The sequence below is a fragment of the Apteryx mantelli genome, chromosome 13 (assembly GCF_036417845.1).
Source record: "Apteryx mantelli isolate bAptMan1 chromosome 13, bAptMan1.hap1, whole genome shotgun sequence".
NCBI lineage: Eukaryota > Metazoa > Chordata > Aves > Apterygiformes > Apterygidae > Apteryx > Apteryx mantelli.
This window is the reverse complement of record NC_089990.1, coordinates 24,209,046-24,234,172: the sequence shown is the minus strand read 5'-3', so window position 1 is coordinate 24,234,172 and position 25,127 is coordinate 24,209,046. Positions and strand designations below refer to the sequence as shown.

The following is a 25,127-nucleotide window of genomic DNA, read 5'->3' as shown; positions in this document are numbered from 1 at the left end:
GGCTCCACTTCCTAATGCTTGAATCAAATCCCAGCACAGCAAATCCTCTGCCCCCAGATTTGAAAGGAGCTGGAAAAGAGGAGCTCTTGGGCACGGACCCGATACTTTTCTCGGCCCTTTGGAAGTTTGTTCGTGTGTGGCAGAGAGGGTGCAAGAACAAGCCCGGATTTTCCTCGGTTCCTTCCAAGAGTTTGACCCGTGCTTTGCAACAGTGCCCGTAACGTGGCGAGGGGCCCCGGGGGGAAGAGCTGGCGGTCCCAAACAACCCCCAGTGCCCCACGCTATGGGACACGCCACCCGCCCGGCGCAGAGCAGCGCACCGATGCAGAGCACACCCTGAGCCGCCCGGGCTGCCGCGTGCCCCTGCACCCTCTCGGCACCCACGGCCACGCGGGACCCACAGCCACCGAGTCAGCCGGGCCGTGAGAGAGGACGGGCGCAACACGTAGCCCTCGGGCAGCACCCAGAGCTGCTGCTGCTGCTGCTGGCCACGGGGCAAAGACGCCGACGCGAGCTCTCCTCCACAGAGAGCCCGGGCTCTCCGCCTTATTTTCCCGATTCACCAGAGCTGAGCCGAGCCCCGCCAACCGGCCCATGGCGGAGCTCCGCGGGGCGGGGCGGGGCGGGGCGGGGCGGGGCTCAAGCAACGGCCGCTCGCGCCTCCCGTCGGCCATGTTACGCGGCGCGCGGCGCCGGGAGAGGCCGCAGTGCGCAGGCGCGCCGAGCGCCGCCATATATAGGCGCGGTGGAGGGCGGGGGACCCCCCCCCCCCGAGAAGATGGCGGCGCCGGTGGGGCTGTCTGGGCCTTTCCTCCGCCCGCGGCGGTACCGGCGCTTGGCGCCGCGGCAAAGAGACGCGGGACCCGGCGCCCTCCGTGGCGGAGGTGGCCCCATGGCGGCTGCCCGGGGTGAGCGGGGCTGGGGCCTTCCCGGATGCGCCCAGCCCGCGTCCGGAGGGGGAGGTGACCCGGGGTGGGTGCTCCCCCCGCTCCCGGTGGCTTGGAGCGGGGACGTGAGGGGGGAGGCCGGCGGCCCTACGTCGCCTTTCGGGCCCCCCCTCCTGCTTTCCCGAGCCGTCCTGGCGCGCTCGTGGGGTGATTCCTGTTTGTCGACAGGGTTGGAGGCTGATGGGAAGCTTTGCGCCATCGTGCCCCCGTGGGCTGCTTAATTGCTTCTGTCTCGTTTGTTTTTCATCACTAACAGTCTTTGTCCTGTTAAGGCTGTTCAAGTCTCGCTTGTGGTGACACGGCCAGGACCTTGTATGTCCTAAAAAGGCACCAGCGTTGAGCTCCTCATGCCCAACATCAGCCATGGTCTGTGCAGTGGGGACTAAGCTAGATGGCTTCGTGGGCCTGAAGAGGTGAGGGTTAGGCATGGGCAGCCTCCACCTGCACCCCTCTGTAAGGATCCTGGGATCCCCCTCAGCCCCACAGTGTGGGGCTCACTGTGAGGCTCTTGTCTCTCAAGGTCTCCCTGGGCCCCACTCTCCAGGCTCTGGTCTCCAATCTGGGAGAGATTCTTTGTCCTGGGTATTCTAGGGCAGGTGCGTTTACAGGTGCTGCTGTCCCTAAACTAAAAGAAAGCAGCATGTTCCTTTTTTCCATGTGCCTTTTACTCCTTTTCAGTAATTTCCGTCGTGGTCTGCTAACACCAGCCAAGTTATGGATATGCAACCATAAGAAATGCAATTCTCCTAGCTGTATTCCAAGTCAGGACTGATGGGAAGGAGCCTTTACTTCACACAAAGCTTTAACCTTGTCTCTGTCAGCTTTCTGTTTCCTTAATTATAATTCCTGTATAACTCATTTGGGGTTGTACTAATTGTGTACCTTATCCAAACTGATTTTAAATCTTGTCCAGGCCAATGACTTTAAAGTTGCGATTTTTCAGTCTCACACCTCTTCTGTAGCTCTGGTCAGCAGAATTTCAGGCATGTAAGATAACACTTTTATTCTCTGTAGATAACTGTTCTAATGCTTCTATAACATTACTGCATATGTGTTGTGAACCTCCTGCAGCACCTTAGAAATACTAAATAGTTTGCTTTCACAGTTGAAAGCAAATCTAAACTCCCTTTTTTCAGTAAGGGGCATAGCAAAGAAACAGCTATCAGCTGCAGTTCTGGACTGCAGTATCATCAAAAGCTCTGGGCAGCACAAGGAAGCTGAGTATTTTTGACCTACAAAAATTCCAGCAGATAAGAATGCAATGTTATGATGATGCATCTTACTTGACAAGCTTGTTTCTAAATGGGGTGTAGAGTAAACACTAAGCACTGCTGTAATTCTAGACTTGAAATGTGCATGAATCAGTACTCTAAAGGCTGAAGTAACAATTTGTTACGAAAATACAAAATCCAAACCCTGAAGGGCACCATAGCCTTGAGTCAAAGGAAGGAGACAGACATCCAGTTTTGATGTAAGACCTTGCAAATGGGACAGGAACAAACACAGAATGGACATGCAGCCACCAACACTGGCAAATCCAAAATGCTAGTTTGCAAATCCGTTACGCATCCATATGCGCAGACAATGGTACATCGCACCCCCACTTAAACAGAGCCCTAATGATGGGCCCAGGGAGTGCAGCAGCCACCTCCTGTGATTATCAGGTACTGTGATCCAGCCTGGGGAAGGAGTATAAATTAGTAAGTCACTGCCCAAAGCAGCCTAGAACAAAAGCCAGTTTATTTGGGGCGGGGAGGACATGCATCATGCGTTTCATATAGTCTGCGTTTTTTTAATCTCTGAACAAACTGTTTTCCTTCCTTCTAGAAGAGTTTGGAGTGTGCTATGGACAGAGACTGCGAGGCCATCACGTTCTGCCTCAAGCCCCAAAATAAAGTAGCCGCCTGTGCTGCCTGCTGAGGATTATGGAGAATATGTGAATGTAATACTAAGTGCTGCCCAGGGAACACTTGTAAACCCGGTAAGCTCCTGCTGTTGGTTTTTGATGCTACTTAAGTGATAGCTAAGAGTCAAACAGGCTTATACATATGTGATGGAGTTCTCATTTTGTCTTCAATAATAAGTAGTAAACAATACTGAACGCAGCAGCTAAATGCCTCTTTACTAGGAGGCACTGGAAGATTCAAACCAAATTAACTGTCATGTTACATACTGCTGCATGCACTAGTAATGAAGAACATTCATAGAAAATACTTCAAATCTCCTGCTAGAAAATAAAGAAGGAAATGGAAAAGGAAGAGGATCAAGCTGTAGCCTACATTTCTAAGAATGGTCAACATTATTTACATAAGAATAAGTAAAAATGTTGTAGTTCTGTATAGGCTTGGGACAGATGAGAATAAAAGTCTCAAGTGACAGAACTGTCCACTAACTGACAGAATCACTTTCCCAAAGACTGCTAATAATGCAGTCTTGCTGGAATCTGCTCTCAAGTCCAAAAATATTCATGCCTTTTGAAATGATTTAAGAGGAGCTATAAAGTCAGAGCTGTCAGGTTTGCAGGTGAAAAAGCAAATTGGCTCCATAGGAATGGTAGGAAAATATATCAGTTAATCAGCCTGGGCTTCTGGGTAATGATAAGTTGAACAAAACTTCAAGCTCTGCAACTTGTATTACAACATATCTAGGAACAAAAAGTGTGGATCACATGCAATGAGAGAGGGGTCACATTAACATATTGCTGTACTGGAGGGATTTAGAAGTAAGGACAGAAAAACAGCTGCCATGAGCTTCAGCACTGCACTGGGAGACTTATCACAAAGATGCTAATACTAGCAGAAAATGGTTTTTCAGGGGTCAGGGGACAGCCAGGTGTAACATGTGTCTCAATCTGGTATCTGTGCATCAGATAGGAAACAACTAAAACAGGTCAAAGAAGAAAGCTAGTGGAGCAATCTAAGTTCTGAAGCGGAAGAACACCTACAGCAACTCCAAAGATCAGTCTCTTAACCATGAGAAGACTTGTTACCGGAGAGAAGGGGTTTGTATTGTTGCCTGTTTTCGGAGGCAGGATTGTTGATGCTAGATTTAAATAGCTGCCTGTTAAAAGCCTGCATTAGACAATTTTATATATTGAAACCAGATGCATTTTTTTGAAAATTGCTAAAACCAGAGACCTAGCTTCTTTTTCATCAGCTGAAGTTTTTAGATCTAGGTTTGATATCCTAAAAAAGGAAGAAAAATAAGTTATGCTTTAGGTCAAAAATAGAATCTGTGATATTTGAGAATGGACTCTTCTATCTTCAAAATTTATGGAGGCTGCATCTCTGAATATTTGAGAATATCAGACAAGGGAGGGAAAGATAGAAAGACAGAAGTTTTAATTTTCTCCAAACAGGCATGTCTACATCAAACTTTCCACCAGTATTTATAGCTCTGCTTTTTGGCACCAGAAGTCTGTAGCCAGCCTGAAGAAGTTACTCAGCTGAAGAAAGGAGTGATGAAAGAGTGGTTCAAAGTGTACCAGAATCAAGATATTTCTTCGAAGAATGCAAATATCAGATCTCAAAACAGTAAAGGTAAGATCTTAAAGGAGGAGGGAGAGGAAGTCAGGGGGGGTTATACCTTAAGAGGGAAAAGGTAAGTGTTTCGGCCTACTAGGAGAGAGAAATGCATTGCAGTGCAGGTGTCAAGAATATTTAGAGAGATTCTCTTCCTCTTTCTCTATTCTTGCAATGCCAGTCTTCCTCTTCCTGTCCTGGCATATCTGGAACACTTCTCTATTTACTGTTCTCACGTGCCTCCTTGTGACAGTAAATTAGCATTAAATACTGACAGTGACATTCTGCATTGGCTCAGAAAGGTGTTTCCTTGACTTTTAAATGAAGGAAGAGTCATTCCTGGCAGGAACATATGCATATGCATGTAGGCTCCACATTGTCATTCTTCTGTTTTAGGCTCCATTTGAAGAATGGGATAATGGCACAATTTCTGTAACAGTAAACTAATGATGTCAATAGTCACGTTCTTAGATGACGGGGAAAGCCAGAATGCTGCCTCCTGTTACTGCTTCCTGAAGCCCAGACCTGGACACCGCACTCCAGCTGTGGCCTCACCAGGGCTGAGCAGAGAGGAAGGATCCACCTCCCTTGACCTGCTGGCAGCACTTCCTAATGCAGCTCCCAATGCTGTTGACTTTCTCTGCTGCAATGGGGCATTGCTGGCTCATGTTCAGCTTGCCCACCAGGACTCCCAGGTACCTTCCCTGCAAAGCTGCTTTCCAGCCAGTCCGTTCCCAGCTAGTACTGGTACCTGGGGTTATCTCAGTTCACAAACCCGGATGATGCACAATAGCGTGCCCCACATGTGGCCGACAGTGCTAGGAAATCCTTCTCCCTAGGCAAGTAAGTTAAATGATGTAGTTTCCTTCAAAACCAAGAAAAACTGCATTTTTCCCTGCTTTGTGGCAAAATGACCCTTACCTGTTTAATGTTGCAAAGGGAATGACTGACCCAGGAGATTTTAGGACTTCCACTATTGAAGGTTTTTAACAGACATGAGGAATGGTTTTATAGTTTCGCTCTTAAGACTGTAAATGATCTCAAGAAGACATCTAGCCCTGTTTCTTATTTGTTATTTCAGACATCTAGTACAACGTTCTTGTTGGATCTTCAACCTGAAGCCCTAGAGAAACTCAGTTATGTCTAGCTTTTGTGGTATATTAATTTTACATTCACACAATGATATTTCAATAGCTGCTGTGACAATAACTTTGCATTCTATAACTATATGCCAAGGTACAACTTCAGCACTGGAATTCGGAGATGTTTCTGTTCTTCCTTTCTCTTGCTGAACTCTTAGGTGTTCCAATTACATATGTTTTTAAGCAGAAAAAATTAAAGGCCTGCTTAGCTGTGAAACTGAGCCCACAGGCAGCCTTCTTCACCTGAACTGATATGTTTTCAAAAGCACTACAGTATGTTTGGCAGCTGGGGGAGAGTCATAATAGACTGTTGTTTATAATCAGTATTACAAGGTGCTGATACTTTCATCTACCCTTTGGGTGGGGGGGAGTAGAATTTTAGGTGCATTCCCCCCTGCCTTCATCTTTCAAATACATTTTCAAAGAAAGAACAAAACTGTTTAAGTCTGAGACTTAAGTGCTATAAAAAATCATATTGCTCTAATAAACTTTTAATTTCTTGATATTTATATAGGGGATAAACTTGTCTCAAGTTTTGGAACTATGTGAGTAAACTTAATTAAAGACTTACCTGTACAATGCCAGCATTAATTCATTGCCATCACCTAATCTGTCTATAAAATGCCTGCTGCTACACACAGATGCTATATATTATATACTCATCATTAATGCTAGAAGCTTGGAGTGGCAGAACTGTCATTTGAACAATCCAAAATGCTCTACAGACAAAATTACTCACAGACTGTATAAAAGGAATAACACCACTTAATGAGATAATTTGCAACCACAAAACAAGCAATGATTTTACTACTTTGGACTTTCATCCTCTTGACTTTAACAAAGTTACAAGTAAATAGCTGGAAGAGACCTATGCTATCTATCTCCTTGACAGACTGCCCTGTTTTTAATAATAGTAAGGGATGTTTGCAAAGAGCACGTCTACCATGTTAAAGCATGAAAACATCAGTAATGATCAGCTTTTGCAGGTTTACAGGGAACAAGCTAAGCAGTCTTGTTCAGTTTCTAAGGTATCTGGACTTGCCTAGCAGTGATCACAGCCTAAACACTAATAGCTTGATCACCTATATATCACTTTGCTGGCTTGATTACTACAGATATTATCAATGAGAGCAAATAACCTTTTATAAAAAAGGCAAATACTTTCTTTGGAAAGTTTCCAGCAACTCTACATCATTGTCACTAGTTTTAATCAGTAAACACTTTCTTCAAACCAAGCTGCAAAAACTTTAGCAAGACAAAACAATTGGCCTTCAAGGGAGAACTTTGTTCCCCAGGGCTTAAAGAAAAACTGTTGTCTGATTAAAACTTGTATTAAACCCTCAAGCAAATAAAAAGACCCTTTCTTCCAAGGGGTCTGACTATTTTATCTCCTTCAGTGCAGGTTTTTCTTAGCAGCATGGTCCATTCAGTAAACAAAATAGTAGAAAAACAATTTTAATCTGTTTTAAATACCTTCTTATATAAGAGAAAGACATCAAAATGATGCATTACAGGATTTAGTCTTCACTGGACATGCTACCCCTTGCTTTAAAACATCAGTAACATACATTTTTTGCAGTAGTGCTCAAGCAATGAACATATACTTGAGATCAAGTGTGACTGTTCATGGAAAACCATGAGTACGTTGCTAAGTAACAAATTTAAACAAGCAGTTATTCACTGATCCTTTGGCTCTCAGTACTTCCACTCAATGCAGTCAAAGATGTCTTCACATTCTCCTGGTAGGGCTCCCCCGCAACTCCTGCAAGCACATTAGAGATGAGATTTAAAAGGTGGAAGTTTTGTACTGCTCTGAACTGCCAGCTGCATTGCGAGATTAATACAACCTCTTGTAAGCAAGCAGATTCGCGCAGGAACTACTGGCCTTTTCACATAGTCTCAAAGGTATTTAGGCATTAATGCCTATTCATGCCGAAGGAAATAAGGCATCTAATTACCTTTGAGGCTCTATGCTTATGCAATTTGAGAACAAGAGAAAAAGGTAGCCAGTCCTTCCCCCCTGCCCCCCTCAAAAAAAAACAGCTCAAGGACATCGATAATCTTGCTAAAAGAGTAGGAAGACAAGTGTGTGCTATGCATAGCACTCAAAGATTCAGTCTTTAGGTCAATAATAAAACTCTCTCAGGTAGATTAGCTGGGTGAGGTAACTTTTTTTGTACTGCAGTGAAAAATTCAATAAACTACAGTATTACCAAAAGCCTTTCAGCGCAATGAGGAAGCAATTTAAGATCGCACAGCCTGTAACTAGAAAAAATATTCTGCACAGAGGCCTGAACTGACCAGTGGTGCCTAGGGACAGCCTGGATGCTTGCTGCTTGCGAAGCCTCTTTTCAGAGCATGAGTTCTTATTTCTTTTGAAATATATCATTGCATATGAAATACAGTATACCACGGTGATCTTTGGGAGGTGAGCCTGGAATAAGAGAGAAAGAAAAATATAAATTGAAGCCACTCGGAATTCAGCAGTTCAGACATTTTTCTAGATTTATTGCTTATTTAAGTGCACATGTTCTGGGATGCTGGACACTATTTTCCCTGAAACCTGATACAAGAATGAATTGCTTATTAAAGAAAAGTACAGCACAACTGCCCTGGCCTGTAAAGTATTGGTGTTCAATCACTGCATGGCTATGGTGCTAGCATACCTGCTAAGAACAACTGTCAAAGCAGGTCATAATTCTGAAACTAGATATAAAGGAGCCTGTTTTGCAGTCATGAGTTGAAAAACAGCATTCTCGCTCATAACGTGTTATAGAGATTGGCAGCTGTGACCGCAAGGCAGGCAAGAGAGGGTCAGGTACCGGCAGAGAGACATGCTCAAGGTTCATAAGGGGTTAAAGAGGATAGATTTAAGAAAGGACTTACTTACACTACAGACTGCACGGGGAACTGCATGGAAGGGTTGCTGATGGGAGGCTGCTGGAGGTACGGATCAGACGCGCAGGCTGGATGCACGGACAGGACTTCCCCCATTGTTCGTAAGGGCCCCTCAAATCTATTAGAACTGTTTTCTTATCTCAGTTGCACTAACCTTGAGTAGCTACTGCCCAGGAAGCAGCTAGATGTTGTCGACAAAACGGAATATGCGTGTCTGGCCCTGATGGGAATTTGGTCGGTGTGTAGTTTTACACGCTGGGCCTGCTACCACGTACTCTGCCAGTCACCGACTCCTCACCGGGTGTTCCCACTACAGCAGCTGTACCCAAAGAAATGAAATACCTATCAAATGCTCTGTTTTGACCATGGAAATAGACACGTGAATGCACAATTTTAAGCAAATGCCTGTGACATACCAGAGATCTAGTATATCTTTTAGGTTTGCTGGGTACAGTTGTATGTGGATAGGCTGTTCCATCTTCTTTATATGGCTGCTAACAGATACCCTACGAGGAAGCAAAGAAGGCAAGACATTCAAAATAAAATTAAACAGATTTGAGATAGTCTCATAGGGTTAGACTGATCTCCATCACTACCACTTTTTGAAATGTGTATTTCTAAATGTAGTTCTGTAAGCACATGTGTTCTTGAAAGGCTAATAATAGATGGTGCTTGTTAAATAGGAGAGAAATACTAATACAGAGCTTAGAAATCTCAAAAGGGATTTATGGCACATACACATTATGATAAACCAAAAAGGAAAACCAAAATACTTTGAAAAAAATCCTTACAGATTTCAGCAACACCATGCTAATATAGCTTATTTGCATCGTAATTCTGCCGCTTGGACTGAGCACAAGGCTGCATTTAGCCAGTTACTGAAATCCATATTCATTAAGGTCAATATATGTCTGGCTTTGGGGCTCATCACCCATCATACTGGAGGGCAAAGATAAATCCCTGCTGAAGTGATTAAATATTTTAGAAAAACATCTGGATGTCATATAGTACTGTTCATCACTATTTTATGCTGTTTTGAGGACTGCAGTTCAACTTAGTGTATAACTACGTCTTAAACTGGTAGGTATTCAAGCAGGAAGGACCACAGGACTTCCCAGCTTCTGTTTCTCTACCTTAATTATTATCAGGCTGCTAACAATGCACAAACATAAGCAGATCACAGCAGCTTAAGGAAGATGCCAATAAAGCTTTTCCTTTTTTACTTCTATCAGCTTGAGCTTTTTCTTGACAACTCTTCTGACACTTTTCATATCAAACCGTTTTGTAATCTCTATGTAATCCACTTTTAAAATTTGTTTTATGTCTAGTCTGTAATCACCTAAAATGATACTGCAGTAAGTGGGGGAAGAAATGAACCATAATGAATCATTAGATGTGTTTACACAGTAGACAGCCTTGGAGATATGTCCTCCAGCTTCACGCTGAGATGATTGCCCCTTCTATTTTTAGCTTTATTTTGAAAGCTTGACACTGCGTATGCTTGTCAAGTTATGCAGTCTTTCTCCACACCGAGACTTGCTCCTCTCAGATTCTCAGCTGCCATTGCATTTCTGTTTTCTGCAACATTCCTTTCTTAATCTTTGAAGACGAGAACTACTACAGAACCATTTCTTAAACCTGACAGGATTACACAGAGCAAATGGTCAAACTGTTAATCAGCTTGTAGAACTCTGAATGCAAACTGGGATGCCGAGTGTCTCTGCTCGAGCTCACAGATGCATATTTAACTTTAAATCAATACAATATGCACACTCAAACTGACAGGCAGGAACGAGAGGAGTTATTTCTGCATGAACTCTAATGTTGCAACTGTCCTGAGAAATTCGGTGGGTCAAAATAGGATGTGCCAAAAAAACAGACATTTGCATCTTTTCAAAGATAAAACTAGTACAAATGGCAAAGATTTCGGGGAAGGTAATCTAAGAGTACTACTGGTGACAGGAGTGACATTAACAGAAAAGTATGCGCTGACGGAAGTCCAGGAATGGAAATATCTTCACCTAATAGCAGTAAGATACACATACCACTGCTTCACCTCCAGCCCAGATTACAACTTAAGGCAGTTCTTTTTAGTTTGTCCAGCTAAGCCAGCGAGGCTTTTCCAGTGAACTTCACTTTTTTCAGGATTATCGCAGTCTCTTAGGTTAGACCCCCTCCAACTCCTACACATTAAAAGCAATTTTGAACACTGGTGCTCCTGTTTTCACCAAGGCCGCTTAACCAGGATACCTGCACCTGATCAGAAAACTCTTAAGTGAAGCAAGACAACGTACAATCCACATGTTTAAAAAAATTGTACTTCGCAAGGGACCTAACAAAATGCCACACCTACACTTCCTATAATTCACTGCGCTCACTAGATGCCTCCCACATTCCATATTACATCCTGAATATACCAATGTATCCTCTAACACTCACCCTGCAACAAAATCCTCAGGAAAGGGAACAAAAGTACATTAAGCATTAGACAAAACAAGGTAAAGATGCACCTGAAATCAGAGATGTTTTTTCGAGATGTTTAAGGCAGAAAAACAAGGGGGGGGGTAACAGTGCAGCTGAGGAAATCTGGTAGTGCCAAGCTTATGGGGAAACATTAGGTAAAACAGAGATATTTTCAGCATGAATGTGATTTCAGTGGGATCCAACTACAAAACATGCAGGAACAACTACAAAAATACCTGTAGATTTGCTAATACTGAAATCTTTACAAGAGAGATTTACTAAGCACTAACTGCCAGAAAGTTATTAACTAACTGCCCACAACTCAGTCTAAACACCACATTTTGTACGTGTCCTAGCTTCTGTCATGAGATGTAATCTTCCCACATCCCTAACCTCCAAAAAATACCTCTTACCATGAATTTGGTTTCACCATTAGACTGCATATCTGTGCCAAAGCAGACTTTTTCCAGTTCTTCCACAACTTGATGCAAAGGTTTTGACTATGAAAAGTGACAAAAAATTACAAATAACAAGAAAATCTTGTTTACTAAACAATGACCTGCATAAGTACTATACATTACTCTCTATATTTTTCTACATGAAATTTGACTGAGGGAAAAGATTACAGCAATACTGAGAAAAGCTGACAAATTTACAACTGTGAAACAGAAGATTTTCCACTGAAATCTATGTCATTAGATTGCTGTCATTAGAAATAAGAAAACTTGTTTCTTAGTCTGAGTTGTGAACTTTCAATCTATAGCAGTGACACAAAAAGTGCAAGATTTTATTAGGATTTCCTGAGTTAGCCCAGAAAGATTACAAACTACAGGAGAGTACTTGCCTCTCCTCCAACAGGTTGTGGCTACATAAAGAGATACTTAGTTTGCCTTTAATCGCTGTTTTATTTAGCTACTTGTTTCAATTAGAGGTTGTAAAAGTAGACAAAATTGCAGGGCAGGGAGTGGGGAAGAGGGAATGATAAGAGTTAACATACTAAATATTTCTGCAAGACGAACAATAGATAAAATACATAGACACGAGAAGTGCCTGTAACTCTTCAAAATAAGCATGTGGATCAAAGAGAATAGGTTACCACTACAGTAACAAAACCAGATGTAAGAAACCGCAATTCGAGTCTGAGATTGTGCATCTCCTGCTGAATTTAAACAAACGCACCCTTCTGGTGCTAAGGCATGGTAGTCACCCATAACAACACAAAGACACATACCCATTTGGATGATTCAGATGTGAAACTCGGGCGGGTTAGGAGAACATCCATATCCCTGTTTGACTCCGTGTCTAGGAAAGCAAGAAGCAAAGAAAAATCCCTCTGGGTGAACACTGCTGTCCATTCTAATGAGAGCAGCTAACATTTAAGCATTGTGTCTGAACCCCGGTACACATCACAGACAGAAGCTACACTAACACTGAGGGGCATTCATCTCCCCTACTCTTATAAACGTGTTATTCTAATAGAAAACAGTCAGCGATTATCCAAGACATTTGTGAAAAACTGATCTTCAAGTAAGAACACTGCTCTTCTATCAGACCAAAAAGATTTAGCATCACTCTGCATCTCAGAAAACACCCAAGAACTTCCTCCTGTACTTTACAATAATGAAGTATAGATGCTCTTAAGATAAAACAAAGTGAACAGTTCATTCTGCTCTTTATGGACAAGAAAAAAAGAGCAACTATTTTTGTGTGTGTTTAATGACTGAACCAGCCAGCTGACTTAATACTAGAACAGTGGACAGGGTTCCAACATAAACTGACTCTCAAAAGGAACAACATATATTAAAACTAAGAGTCACACTAGCAATATTTAGGTCTTATATCAGTAAATTCATCATCTTATTAGCCTGAAATAAACGTGACAATGTCACAGAGCCCCAGTCTCATCTATAACTGCCACAGACTGTGGCATTATAGTTTGTGTCCATTTTCTTTACCTCTTTACCAGCACAATTTCCTATGGAAAGAAGGAAGATGGGTCATTCGAGAGGTCAGTCATTCATTTGCACTCAGTGCCTTTTGTCCTTGATGAAGATGTGCATTTGCAGATGTGTGCAAATGTTCTTCTGTGCGTTTGCAGCATTTCTTCCCTTGGGATTCTTTTCTCAGAATATCTGCACGTATAAAAATAAAATTGGCTGAAACAGTGGTAATAGCAGCATCTCAAAATTTTAGTCAGTTAAAGGCAAATCAGAAGAAACGGTACAATTTATATTACTGTCACTTCACAAATAAAATTCCCGTTTCTCACCATAAGCAGCTTAGAAAACAACATCTCACAAAGCAACACGAGCTCACAATTGCAAATTGGACAGCTCTTCGAAGATGGCCTCACTGCGTATTCTTTTCCCTATATCTGAAAAGCTGCTACGTGGTGGGAATAACATTACCATACAACCAACTGATTTATATTTACACAGCCCTCCAAAACCACAAAAGTTACTTGACGAAACTCAGTCCGTCAGCAATAAGGAGGAAAGGGTCCCTCGCCCACGATCAGTGACCTACATTGCCAAAAGCCAAACGGAGCTTGTGAGCCAGCCAAATAGAGCTCCCAAAATGTCTACCCAGATAGCTGCAGAAAACATGGACCACCAGCACGCTTTGCCAACTTGTGTAATTTTCCAGGGGACAAAAATATCATCCATCTTCTCAACTGTCTTAGCACCTGCTCCACCCTAAATATCAGAAGGGGTGAAAAAAACCACAAGTTAACTTCAGGATCAGTTATAGATCTTATACCCAGAAAAACCCAATACAGAGCTCAGAGCCCAGCAAGGACTAAGAGGCCTTTGAAACCGCGACCAAGCACCGGCAGGAAGGGAGCGCCGCTGTTCCCGGGTGCGAGGCGGGCAGCGTGAGCCCCGGGCGCCGTTAAAAGCTCCCTCAAGTCACCTGGCTGCAACGGGCTTCGGCTCCTGCTGCGAGTCCCGGGCCGAGCGAGCCGGGCGGCACCGCAGCGAAGGGCAAACCGCCGGGCCGGCGCCCCGGTTCCAGCCGGGAGCGCTCCACCACCGGCGCCGCCGCTCCCTCACCCCGCAGCCAGAGGCCTCCGCCCCGCTGCTGCTACCGGGCAACGGCCGCCGCGAGCCGGAAACCGCCGCGCGCCGCTTCCGGCGGCGACGTCACCCAGCCTCGCCGGCTGCAGGGCGCATGCGCAAGGCGCCGCGCTGAGCTCGCCCGCCCGCCGACACGGCAGCCGCTGCTGCCCCCGTGCGCGCAGCGCGCGGCACTGCAGCCGACCGGCGCGCATGCGCGCTGCCCCGCGGGGGGGGGGGGCGCCCGGCGGGGCGGGGGCGGTGGGGAGGCCGTCGCCTCAGGCGGCGGAGCAGCCCGGCAGCAGGCTGGAAACAGGGAGGCTAGTTAGGTGCTGTGGCTCCTCTGGGTAGTTCAGGCTTGAGAGGACTGAACGGGGGCGAACGGGGCCTAGGGCCGTTTGGGGGGGACCTACCCGCCCCCCGTCCCAGCCCCGGCCGCACCGCGGCCCCGCTCGCCCCCGCCTGCCCCGCGCCCTCGGCCCCGTGCCCGCGGGCCGGCTGCCTCCCCTCAGCTCCGGCCTGTCCTGTTTCTCCCGCTAAGGACAGACATCCCTCTTATCGTTCCCTATCGTGATTAACAGCTCACCGACATACAAGGCAGCATCTCTATATGTAACACAGAAAAGACTTATAGAGATGCCACGTTGTGCACTTACAAAAGATAATATTTTTTTGAGAGCTCCGAGAAGCCCAGGTAGATGACTTAAGTCTATAAAAGCTTTCCACGGCACACTGTGCTTGGACAGACTGCATCCCCCTAGGCGTAGCTTTTCAAAGCTGGACCAGGAGGGCTGCGCCTGCATGCATCCTTGCTCGAGGAAGAGCAGAAAATTACACGCAGCGGAAGCCAGAGGTCCCTCGATTGTGGGCACCGCAAAGCACTGCACGCATACGATATCTATACTCACGCATCAGGTTGATGACAAAGAGATTTTTGTTACCGAGGAGATGACTAGTGAACTGTAAACATGTACGACTACAGTGTTCCTGTCTGGGGAAAACAGCAGAAGATATCAATCATTGCAAGGAAGTCGTCTGATCCGAGAACCATCTTTTCAAGTCTGGAAAAAGCATAGGCGGTATGCAGTGGTCTTCACAAAAAGGAACACGCTTTGAAGTTGAAAACCTTGCTCTACAAAAAGGAGCTTGCTGTGCTGCACATCCAGTCAGAACGGGGCTCAGGTGCAAAATGGCACATAGCAGAAGTGGCCTTTAGTGATTTTTAATGGAAGCCATCTTTCAGCAACACATCTGGTGTTTTAGGACTGTTTTGTCCAATTATTGTGCTACGAGTGTTGTAGGCTCTGGTATTACTGTGTACTATCATGCTAGTGTATGCGCAACTCCAACTGTCTGTTACAGCAAAGCTATTTTTGTAACTCGATACTGGAATAAGTAGTAACTTGTGGGAGCAAAATCCAGAATATAACAACCACATAAAGCATCAGTTGTGAAGGACCTTTGCCCTGAAAGTACAAACAATACTTGAACCTGCTTACTTACAGGAAGCCTCTGGAAAGATGTACAGCCTATTATTAATACTGGAAACGGAAACTGTTTGAAGGGACCAGAGTAGCAGAAGAGAAGGGAGTTCCAAGAAGAGGAATACTGGTGATCTATTATCCTGATCACTATTAAAAGCAGTATTAATAGTAAAGCCATCCTTACAGGAGAAACAGGGTTTCTCCTGTTTGGAAATGGAGGCAGCTGTAAATTGGATCCATTTGATTTTATTACTTCAGTTGGTTTACATTTTTGTCTTCTCTTGAACTTCACCCGTGGCAATTAATCTAAAGCAGAAGTATCAGCTCTTACCCTTTTCACACATGCATATACAAAACAAAACAGAAACAAGCAAAGCAAAGCAAAGCTAGATACAGTTAACAATATCCACGTGGCTGGAAGGGATTACTTATTCCTCTGAGCTAGCCTAGGGAGACAGAAATAACAAATGATTGTTATCAATAGTTATCTGAGTTACCCAAGCTGGAACACCTCCTTCTGGAGGAGTTCCTGGTGATATTTCTGCTCCCTTATTTTATCCAATTCAGTAGATATTATTCATAAAAATCTGTTCACCAGTCTTCCTTTGTTATCTGTCATCGTTTGTTATCATTGATTCCATCTCTACAGCAAACAGATAAATTGTGCATTTTAATTTCGATGAGCCACCATTAAATTTAGGCATTGATTTTTACAACCTTCTTTTGCTTTTTTCTTTCTTTGTTTGTCTTCCTTAAAGGAAAGGTCTTAGTACACCACTGGCCATCACGCATTGGAGGTAAACTTTTTGGAAACAGCAAATCCAGGGGTTAAGCTTTGGTTATTAGATAGGTAGGAGCATCCCCTAATACCTAGCTATATCGTCTTCCGTCAGCATTAGTTTTATTCCAGGTCATTCCTGTTATTGCTTACAATAACTCTAATGGGAAGAAAGGGAAGTCTTTGTGTGATTCACTACTATACGTTTTTCAGCATTTGGTAAACATCCAGCGTGCAGCTCTAGCTTCTCACGAGCACTGGCACGAGGCACTGCAAATCAGCGTTTTGGGGCTGATCATTTCGTTCATTCAGCCCGCCCCCAATCATCAAAACATGCCTCACGCAAGGCAGAGCAGCTTGAGAGCCAGAGCGTCAGAACCTGCCCAGCTGCTGGATATGTTCCTTTGGAAACGATTCGTCTGAATCAGTCTCCGCGGAGCAGAAAAGCAGTGCCGAGCTCTACCCCTCCTCTGTGCTGCCAGGCCGAGTTATCAGACTCTCTCCGCGTGAACTGCTGGAGAGGACCCGATCCTTTAGTTGTGACCTAGTGATGGCTGTCAGGGATCTGGTATTACGGACTCCAGACTAGCACGTGAGGCAAGCGGTGTAAAAGTAAGGATGCTGAAAACATACAGGACATAAAGTAGTACGTCCTATTAGAAGCTGCAGGGACACTGTGCTTGACATCCTTGGGGGTGTGGGGACAAACCCTCAACGAGGGCTCGCTGGCGTCAGTTACGTGAGTTCACAGACGAAGTAGGTCAAATATGTTCTTGTGCCCTCACGTTTATTCCTTAAAAAATATGGACTTGGTTATCAGGGGTTCATGTGCCACTTCCTTGGCTGAGGAAAAAAGATGATTAGATAAATCCATAATGTTATATTTCCTGGAAAAGGCAATTTCTCATTCCTGTAAGTGCTGTTACTGTACTGTGGTAACCCCTGCAAATTCCACCATAAATACTGATTGAATGTCTATAAAATATTCTCTAACATGCTTCGTTATGTTACCATGCATCCTCTAAAACAGCGGGTCTTCAGGCCACGGTTGCAGCATCACAGTACCAGTGAACAAAGACAGCTCTGTCCAAGCAAGCTTTCAATCTCAAAGCCCCTTCAGTGTTTCCTCTCCCATCAAAAAATACAAATAGAATTCATTGCATAAGTCAGGATTACTCTTAAAAGAGGGCAGTCGGGGCATTTGCACCTTGACAAGTCTGGGAGAAATCAGAAACTAATAAACTCGAGGGGAATTTTGCCACTGGCTTCCCCCACACACACACATTCCAGTTGTTCTCCTGAGGGAACGGTAGCGGGTAAGCAATGGTTTCCGTAGGCACGTACATTGCTGTAGTTCAGTGCCAACGCTCAGCAGCTGTCACTCCTTCCTTTATGCGCTTGCATTTGGAACCAAAAGGGGCAATCTAACCTGTAGGAAGAAAAAGCTGCCCCAGCTTTTGGATTTATTTGCATTGACACGCGTGTCCATGGACTCTGCAGAAAGCAATCCAAGCACTTCTGGGCTCTTGCTCGTTACAGCAAGTATGAAAAGGAAGAAGGAGAAGAAAAAGAAAAAAACCTGTCAGGCAGAAGAAATATTTGACTCGGCCCAGTATCAGCTTTCTGGCAGGAGCGCCTGGGATTAATGGCTGTTGGCAGGCTGTAAGGCTGAAGCGAGTGCTTCAGGAAGATGGAGAGCTCCAGCAGGCTCACAGACATAATTCACACCAGATGCCTTTGCTTTGGGTTCTCTTTCTCTCCCCTGGTGTGATAACGATCCTGATTTATTAGCGAAGATACACCAGCACCCTCTTCCCAAGCGGTGCGCTGTCTTTACAGCCTGCCTGGATTCTTAGTAAAACCTTTTATGCCTCCTTGTCTATGGGCCCTTTGGTGCAGCACAGATCCCGCTTCAGAAAGAGCAACAGGATGAGGCAGAGGAGAAGCTGTTGCCTAGAGATCAGCCCATGACGTTGATACCCCGGCCATGCTGTTTGCCAGGCATTTGTACCCAAACCCATGTAATTTCTGTGTGGATTATTTGGTCGTAAACAAGTTTCTAGGGAGACAGTATTAAAACAGACAGGAAAGATTAGCACGGTAGGTGTTCCTCCTCAGACAGTGGCAGCGTAGATGATTCAGGCTGCAATCTGCATACTTTAAGGTGCAGCCATTTGCAAACCCCAGGCTCATCGTAACGGTGGGAAATATTTTCCAGAACCAGATTTGGATATTAAGCATTGACTTTTCTAACACTGTATTATTTCTTCTTCCGTATCTTGATGAAACCCAGACAGTCATGGTGCGCTGTCTGGGACCGAAGAAAGTCGAACGACGTTCGGGACCAGTGACAAATCGTGCTGGCCGGCTAGCTCAGCTTTCAGAGTGCAGGAATACACACACAAACAGCACCCAGCTTCCAGATCTCAGTATTTGCATCCAGCACTTCACACATACAGGATGAGCCTGTAACATAAATAACACTACCCAGCTCCCACGCATTTATGTAATCTCTGCCTCCACACAAACACATGCTTAGCCAGACTCCAGAGGAAAGCCCCAGTTGCTCAGCACTTGCATCCTTCTATCTGTTCCATCAGCCAAATCAAATCCTGACACAAAAGAACACTAGTCAAATCACGTGAACTCGCTCCCTCTTGTTTGGTGCAAAGCTGACCGTGTTTGCGGTCTTGGCAGGATGCTTGAGACCCCTTTAGTCTGTCTAATGTCACGAGCCGCAGCCCAGCAAACAAGATTTCAGCCACTTAAATGTACCAAAGGAGAAAGGCTAGATGCACAGCAGCTCTCGGAACGAGTCACCCCAGTGTCATTCTCCTCACCCACACCGTCGTCAAGAAAAGTTCCCTGTCCCACGCAGGGTGAAAAGGAGGAAGGAGGGAACGAATCTCTTCTACCCAGCATGGAGAGGCACCAGCCAAGATCTGCATGAGAAACAGAGCCAGCTCCTTGCTGCGAGTAGTAAGGGATACTTAAGGTAATCTGAGAGGACCATGCACATGCCTAGGGACAGGCACTGACCACTCTGGGCTTGCATCTGTCCATTCCATCGGTCACATCCAGGTCTATATCCACATACCCTGTTCTTAATGGCGGGAGGACCCGGAGCCAAATTTAGGCTGGCGGAGAATTGCAGGAGGAAAATAGATGCCAGTTGTCACCCTGACTAAAGGGATGGAAAGCCTGAGAGCATCCGAACCCCAAAGCAACCCAATCTCCACTTCCCAGCGCCTGCTGAAATTCCTTCCCAGCCATGAATGACTAGGGATTTATTGATGCCACCGAGGAAGATTTTGGTTTCAGGTAAATTTAAGAGTCTTAAATCGCCTCACACCCAAACTAGTTAGGGTCTAAACATGCACTAGAGTGCTTTCCAGTCTGGCCCCAAAACTTCTAGCACTGAGTTGACCCTGTGGTAGCTGACACATTAAGAATCTGTCTGGATGGAAAGTAAACAGATATATAATGAAGATTCCTAGCTCCAAATGTCTATCTAAAGACTCCATCCTCCTGTCCCTGTTCTAGAGCTGCCTTCGTTTTTTTTTCTTATTTTTGTACTTTCTCCTCCACCACCCATTTCTCCCTGTCTAACCGCTCCCCGTGTATAACAGCAAGAAATTTTCTCTGTTGTCAATGTCCTTTCTTTTTTTCCCCACGTGCTAAACCTTCATTATTTCATATTTCTTCTCTGCTAATGCACTTGTCCCCAGCCCCCCAGCTCTGACTGCTATTCAGATCACGCAGGCGCTAACGCACACCCGTCCCAATTCACAGCTCCCCTCGCTGTTGCGCTCCGGGCGCTGGCTGCGACTGCAGGGTGCAGCTCCAACCCTGCTGCCCCTGCCCCAGCGGGCCGACATCGCAGTCCTGCGTCGACTGTGTCACTGAGACATACCCTATATCCCAGGTTAAGCGAGACGCAGAGCTGAAGTGGTCTCGCCGCAGGGCCGGTTTAGGTGTCCGCACGGTCTTTGAGGGGCAGGAAGCGTGGTGGAGCTCTTGAGCTGGCCGAAGTGGAAGCAAGAGGTGCCCAGAGGGAATCTGAGGGGACGGCAGGGAGCGGAAGGAGGCGAGGGAAGAAGAGGGTAATGAGATGGTGGGAGCTGAGAAGCTGAACCCAGTGAAAGGCAGAACATTCCCCCTTCTCTCGGACTCAGCTACGAAAAGATGGGGAGTCATTACACTACCCCAGGCACAAATTCTTTCTCCAACAGCAAGACACCTACTTCAGAGGGATACCATCACTGAGACTAGTCTGATAAGACAACCGGTGCCTATCTTAGATAGGGTCTAAGATATATTTTAAGACAAATTGCAAGAAACATACAGCTGTTCATTCGCAATTTGTTATTTTTAACAGGTAGGAGAAAAATAAGCGATCATCTGTTTAAGAGAAGAAAAACTGGTAATAAATTGTCCAGTTAAAACAAATTACCTGGATCTCCTCTCCCAAACTGGTAGCCAACCAATGTTAAGTCTCCTATCTGCCCATGCTTGGCTTGTTATTTAATTAAGACAGAGGTAGGAATGACAATCTAATTACGCTGAAACATGAATCTGGGCTTAGAATAGCACACCCCATATATATGGACCCAGGAGGTATCAAGGGAAAAAAAGAGTTTCCAAGATGGAAAGAAACAGCTGCTTTCACTTATTAAGAGCTTTTAAAATAAGGGCCCTCTTGAAACTCGTTGAACAGAGTGGTAGAGATGTATTCCTTGTCATGAAAGTCTGGGTATATCTCAGGCAGTTTGACAGTGTTATATGCAAACCACCTCAACTAACCACAAGCCAAGGAGAGAATCAGCTGTTTGACCTGCTTAAGTCCAGCTGCCTGCCTAACTCATGGTCTTCTTCCTAGCAGACGGAGAGGAAGAAACAATTCCACCACCATTATAGATTAATGACTCAAAACCAGTAAGGACTTAAACACTGGGTGTAGCTAAGGTAACGTTCCCTCCTTATGGAAAGGGGAGCACACTTGCAGCAACCAGCCTTGGGCAGCGGTCCTACTGCCCAAGTGCTATCTCACCACCAAAGGTTTCTTTATCTGCCTTGAGGGGCTTCTTTATATCCCCCTGCTTCTCTATGTGCCAGAAGCTACCTGTTGGCCACCTCACCATCATAAATCTGCTGCTGACATCCTGCCCCGTCCCTCTTATCCCTCTCCTCAATTTGAGTACAGCACAAGTTTTACTCTAAAAAGAGCTACTTTAGAGGAGTACTGGTGCTGCCAAGAACTGCAAAGAATAAACACGACCTGTATACTTCAGGACTGAACTGAGAGGAAGGCAGATTTGTATTTTAATGGAAAGATACCTAGGGAGGCTGAGGATATTGGAAGTCATGTTAAAAAAAAAAAAAAATCAAAGCCTTTTCTGTCAACTCTTACAAAGCTTTAGGAGAACCAGATATTTCCTCGGGTAATAGAAAATGAACAGGTATTTCTTACAGCAGTACTCACCTGTCAGTATTACACAGCCTTGTAACTGGCTATTGGTATTATCTTTGGGGTGTCAAGGGTTGAATGAGTTGAACAGCTTAAGAGTCACTTTCTGATTCTTTCGCACTATTAGCTTTCTCTCCAGCTCCGGGCTGAGACGCACTGACAAGAAACTACCAAAGAAGGTTTGCTCTTCTGAAACTATTGGTGAATCTGCCCTGTTGATTAATGGAGTTGCAGTATCCAAAACTGCAAGGCTGGTCTAGTTCTCCAACATTAAATTTCCTTTTTTTTAAAAAACAAACAAACAAACAAAAAGCTGAACACTACCCCAGCACCATTTCAAGTTTGCCTGTCCCAGACTGATGGTCCTCCTACAATTTACCATCACCCTGAGAACATGATTTGACATATTACCTGACCATAAAAGTGCATTTCCTATGTGGAAGGAGCTGATAGCTGTCTGAGAAACCCACTTCTCGCTTCCAGTCACAGGCATGGCAGACCAGAGCCTGCACATGCAATGGAAACACTGTTTTCATCTACACTGAAACGTGTTTTCAGCTTCTGATGGAAGCAGAAAGACACTGGGTCATATTCAACTACATGTATGACTAAGGAGCCACTCCTGGCCAGCAGCTGCAGAAGGTTATTAGGAAGGAGAACTGGAACCAAATTTATCTTTCCAAGCTGTATTAGAAATTAGTTCACCATTTTCTAAGCAAAACTGGATTCAAACCTTTAGGTTTGGAAAGGATTTCACATTTCCCATCACTCCTCTTTTGAATAAATTCTAAGCTCTAGCATTTCACTTTGCTTTATATGAAAACAGCGTTCTGTCAGGACACGTGGGGTATCACAGAAGTGACCTGCGTATACAGATTGGACCTTTCCCCAATTACAACGCTCTTCAACCTATTCAAAGACAGTGAAGCAGAAAGAAGAAAAAACATGTCAATTAAAAAAAGTCACATGAGAACCATCACAGGTCAAACACAGGTCTGAAAAAACAGGCAAAATTAGAGGCAGATGTATTCCTGTTTGGGACAGGGACTCCCAGATTCAGGGGCTCCTGGGTGAGGAGCGGGAAGTCCCGTTATTTTTCTTCTCGATTCTGAAACCCTCTCCTGACCCAGCTCTGTGAGTCGGTCTGCCTGGAAGGGCTGCGTAACCCCTGCTTTTTGGGGGGGGACTGGCGCGGAGGGCTGGGTTTCACAGAAACGCGTGATGCAAAAGGACTTCTGCTCTTCCGAGATGATAGTGGGATAATTTCCAAAGATCCAACGTTCTCAGACCAATTATGTCTGCTTGCACCAACAATAAATTTTGACCTTGGTCTCCAGTTTGACAAATTAGGAGTCTGAACTCAGAATTATTCTCATGAATAACAAAACATTTGTTGACCTGGTATGTTGTTATATTCTCACTATTTAAGTATTGTATTTATTAAAGCCTCAGTGCTCTGTATAAACTTTCACAGTAGAGTAAAAGTGAATTAAGGGAAGGCAGTTTCCATCTCAGCTAAGGAGGGTAAATGACCAAAACGTAGTTCCTTTACATAAAGGCTGCAATTACTAGTTCATTATTTAAGCAGTGTATTTCTGTTGCTTAATCTTCCTGGATTCCTTCAGTCACCTAGAAATTTATTCTGAAAGGGTCCTCCAAAAATCAGCAAGTCTGAGTCATTTAGAATATTTTATTCTACATTCCTCAGAACAGATTTAAATAAATTACATTATAATCTCTGTATTTTAATAATTGTATAACCTGCAGGGGAACAGAAGAACTAAACCCAGTTTTCACTTAATATGAGTTTATCAACATCATCCATAATATTAAAAAATAAAAATAAAAAGAAAGAAAACCACCACACAAACACTCTCCCCCTTCATCTTAAGAAGAATTTACATTTTTTAACAGTTTTTTTTCCCCCGATTTAGCATGGCAATGATATGGAGATGAAATTAGCAGAAGCACTGTAATAATAACCATTATTTTCTGTGTTATTTACAAATTAACGGCTTGAGGCTCTGAAACAATTTGTATGTTGGGCAAGACAGAGTCTAATTTCCAAGCAGGCAAAAGCACAGTGCCTTGCCAAAGATTAAGCAGCTCGTACCTGCTCGTGATATATTAAGCTCCTTATTTATCGCTCTTATAGGAACTTTGTTTCACTGTATTATAGTTAGGACTCTTGTGGTCAATGAAATCTGCCATACTTAACCCTCCTGCTTGAGTCTTTCTTCTTTTCATTATTCTGCCAAGCAATTTAATTCCCTCTAAGTCAATAAATTGCTACAGAATTCAATTAGTATTGCTGTAGAAATTAGTCATACAGTACAGGCAATATTATATGGGTTCTGGTTAAAATATTCTCCTGAACAGAGCAGGACAGCTATATTCAACTAAATAAAAGTGCTACATCAGTTCTTTTTGGTCTCTTTGGGCGAAATTCCGTTACATGGATGTAAATCTAGAATCGGTCTGCTGACTGCGCTCAGATTCCTACATATTTTTCTCTAATGAAGCAGAGAGCAGAATGTGACTGTTGGCCAAAAAATTACCATTTATATCATTCTCTTATTCTTAACTCCGGACGCGATGGGGCTTGTCCAGACCTTGCTAGCTGCCTAGCAGAGCGCCTCAAGAAAAGAGCAAGCAAACCAGCCACCTCATTTACAGACACTGCACATCATTTTTTGCTTCCTCGCTAGTCAGACACCGCTGGCCTGATGGCCGCTACGCCAGAGTTTTCTCTTTAACACCCCTGAAAATGGGCTAACGATGAATTAAGGTGTGTTATTGAACAACCAGCAATAGCAGAATGAATGCGTCCGTCCTTCTTTAGCACTTTCTAGGAAGATGTTGCATTGGGAAAGAAAAGGGCCAGGGGAAGGTTGCTCCCCTACAGGATAGGGGCAGTTTTCTGGGAGAGGAAGGGGCACAAGCAGCAGCACAGCGAGTCCGGGTAGCTCGGGGAAGCCCTGGCAAGCGGTACGCACCTGCCTTGCTGGGACAGCCCGGCTCAGCAAGACCTTGAGGAGGTTCAGGTAATCGTTTGGTGCCCAACAGTGGGAAGGACACAGCTGCTAAGAAACAGCGTTAACAGCGAGGGAAAGGGCGGTCTGGCCTGGCTTTGCGGGAGACATGAGGAGCAAGGCATGGGAGGACGGCAGGAGAAAACTACTGGCACCGGGGACAATCCCAGCTCATCCTCTGGGGAAGCTCGGTCCACTGGCGCCTGCCTCTTTCTCAGCTCCAGACACGAGTGTCAGCGCAGAAGATATCAAGGTCCTTCGCATGCATTCAGTTGGCTCTTCCATATCACTTGGGAAACAAACCTCATTTTCCAGAGGGAGGAAAAATGAAGTCATGCA

General features: G+C 44.7%; 2 long non-coding RNA genes across 7 annotated transcripts; one reads left to right on the top strand and one right to left on the bottom strand.

Moving 5' to 3' along the window:
- The first annotated feature begins 774 nt into the window (after positions 1-774).
- On the top strand, positions 775-6,288 carry LOC136993294 (uncharacterized). Its single transcript, XR_010885592.1, has 4 exons — positions 775-908; positions 2,775-2,928; positions 4,306-4,486; positions 4,865-6,288. It is a non-coding gene; the product is annotated as an uncharacterized lncRNA (long non-coding RNA).
- A 91-nt stretch (positions 6,289-6,379) lies between these two features.
- LOC106489872 (uncharacterized) lies at positions 6,380-14,073 on the bottom strand. 6 transcript variants are annotated; one of them, XR_010885589.1, is made up of 8 exons: positions 13,241-14,073; positions 12,927-13,103; positions 12,203-12,273; positions 11,385-11,471; positions 8,925-9,014; positions 8,663-8,827; positions 7,912-8,044; positions 6,380-7,372 (listed from the first exon to the last, which is right to left on the bottom strand). It is a non-coding gene; the product is annotated as an uncharacterized lncRNA (long non-coding RNA). The 6 variants fall into 6 exon arrangements; XR_010885590.1 differs by having other exon boundaries at positions 13,498-14,073; XR_010885591.1 differs by having other exon boundaries at positions 13,557-14,073.
- Between the last annotated feature and the right edge of the window lie 11,054 nt (positions 14,074-25,127).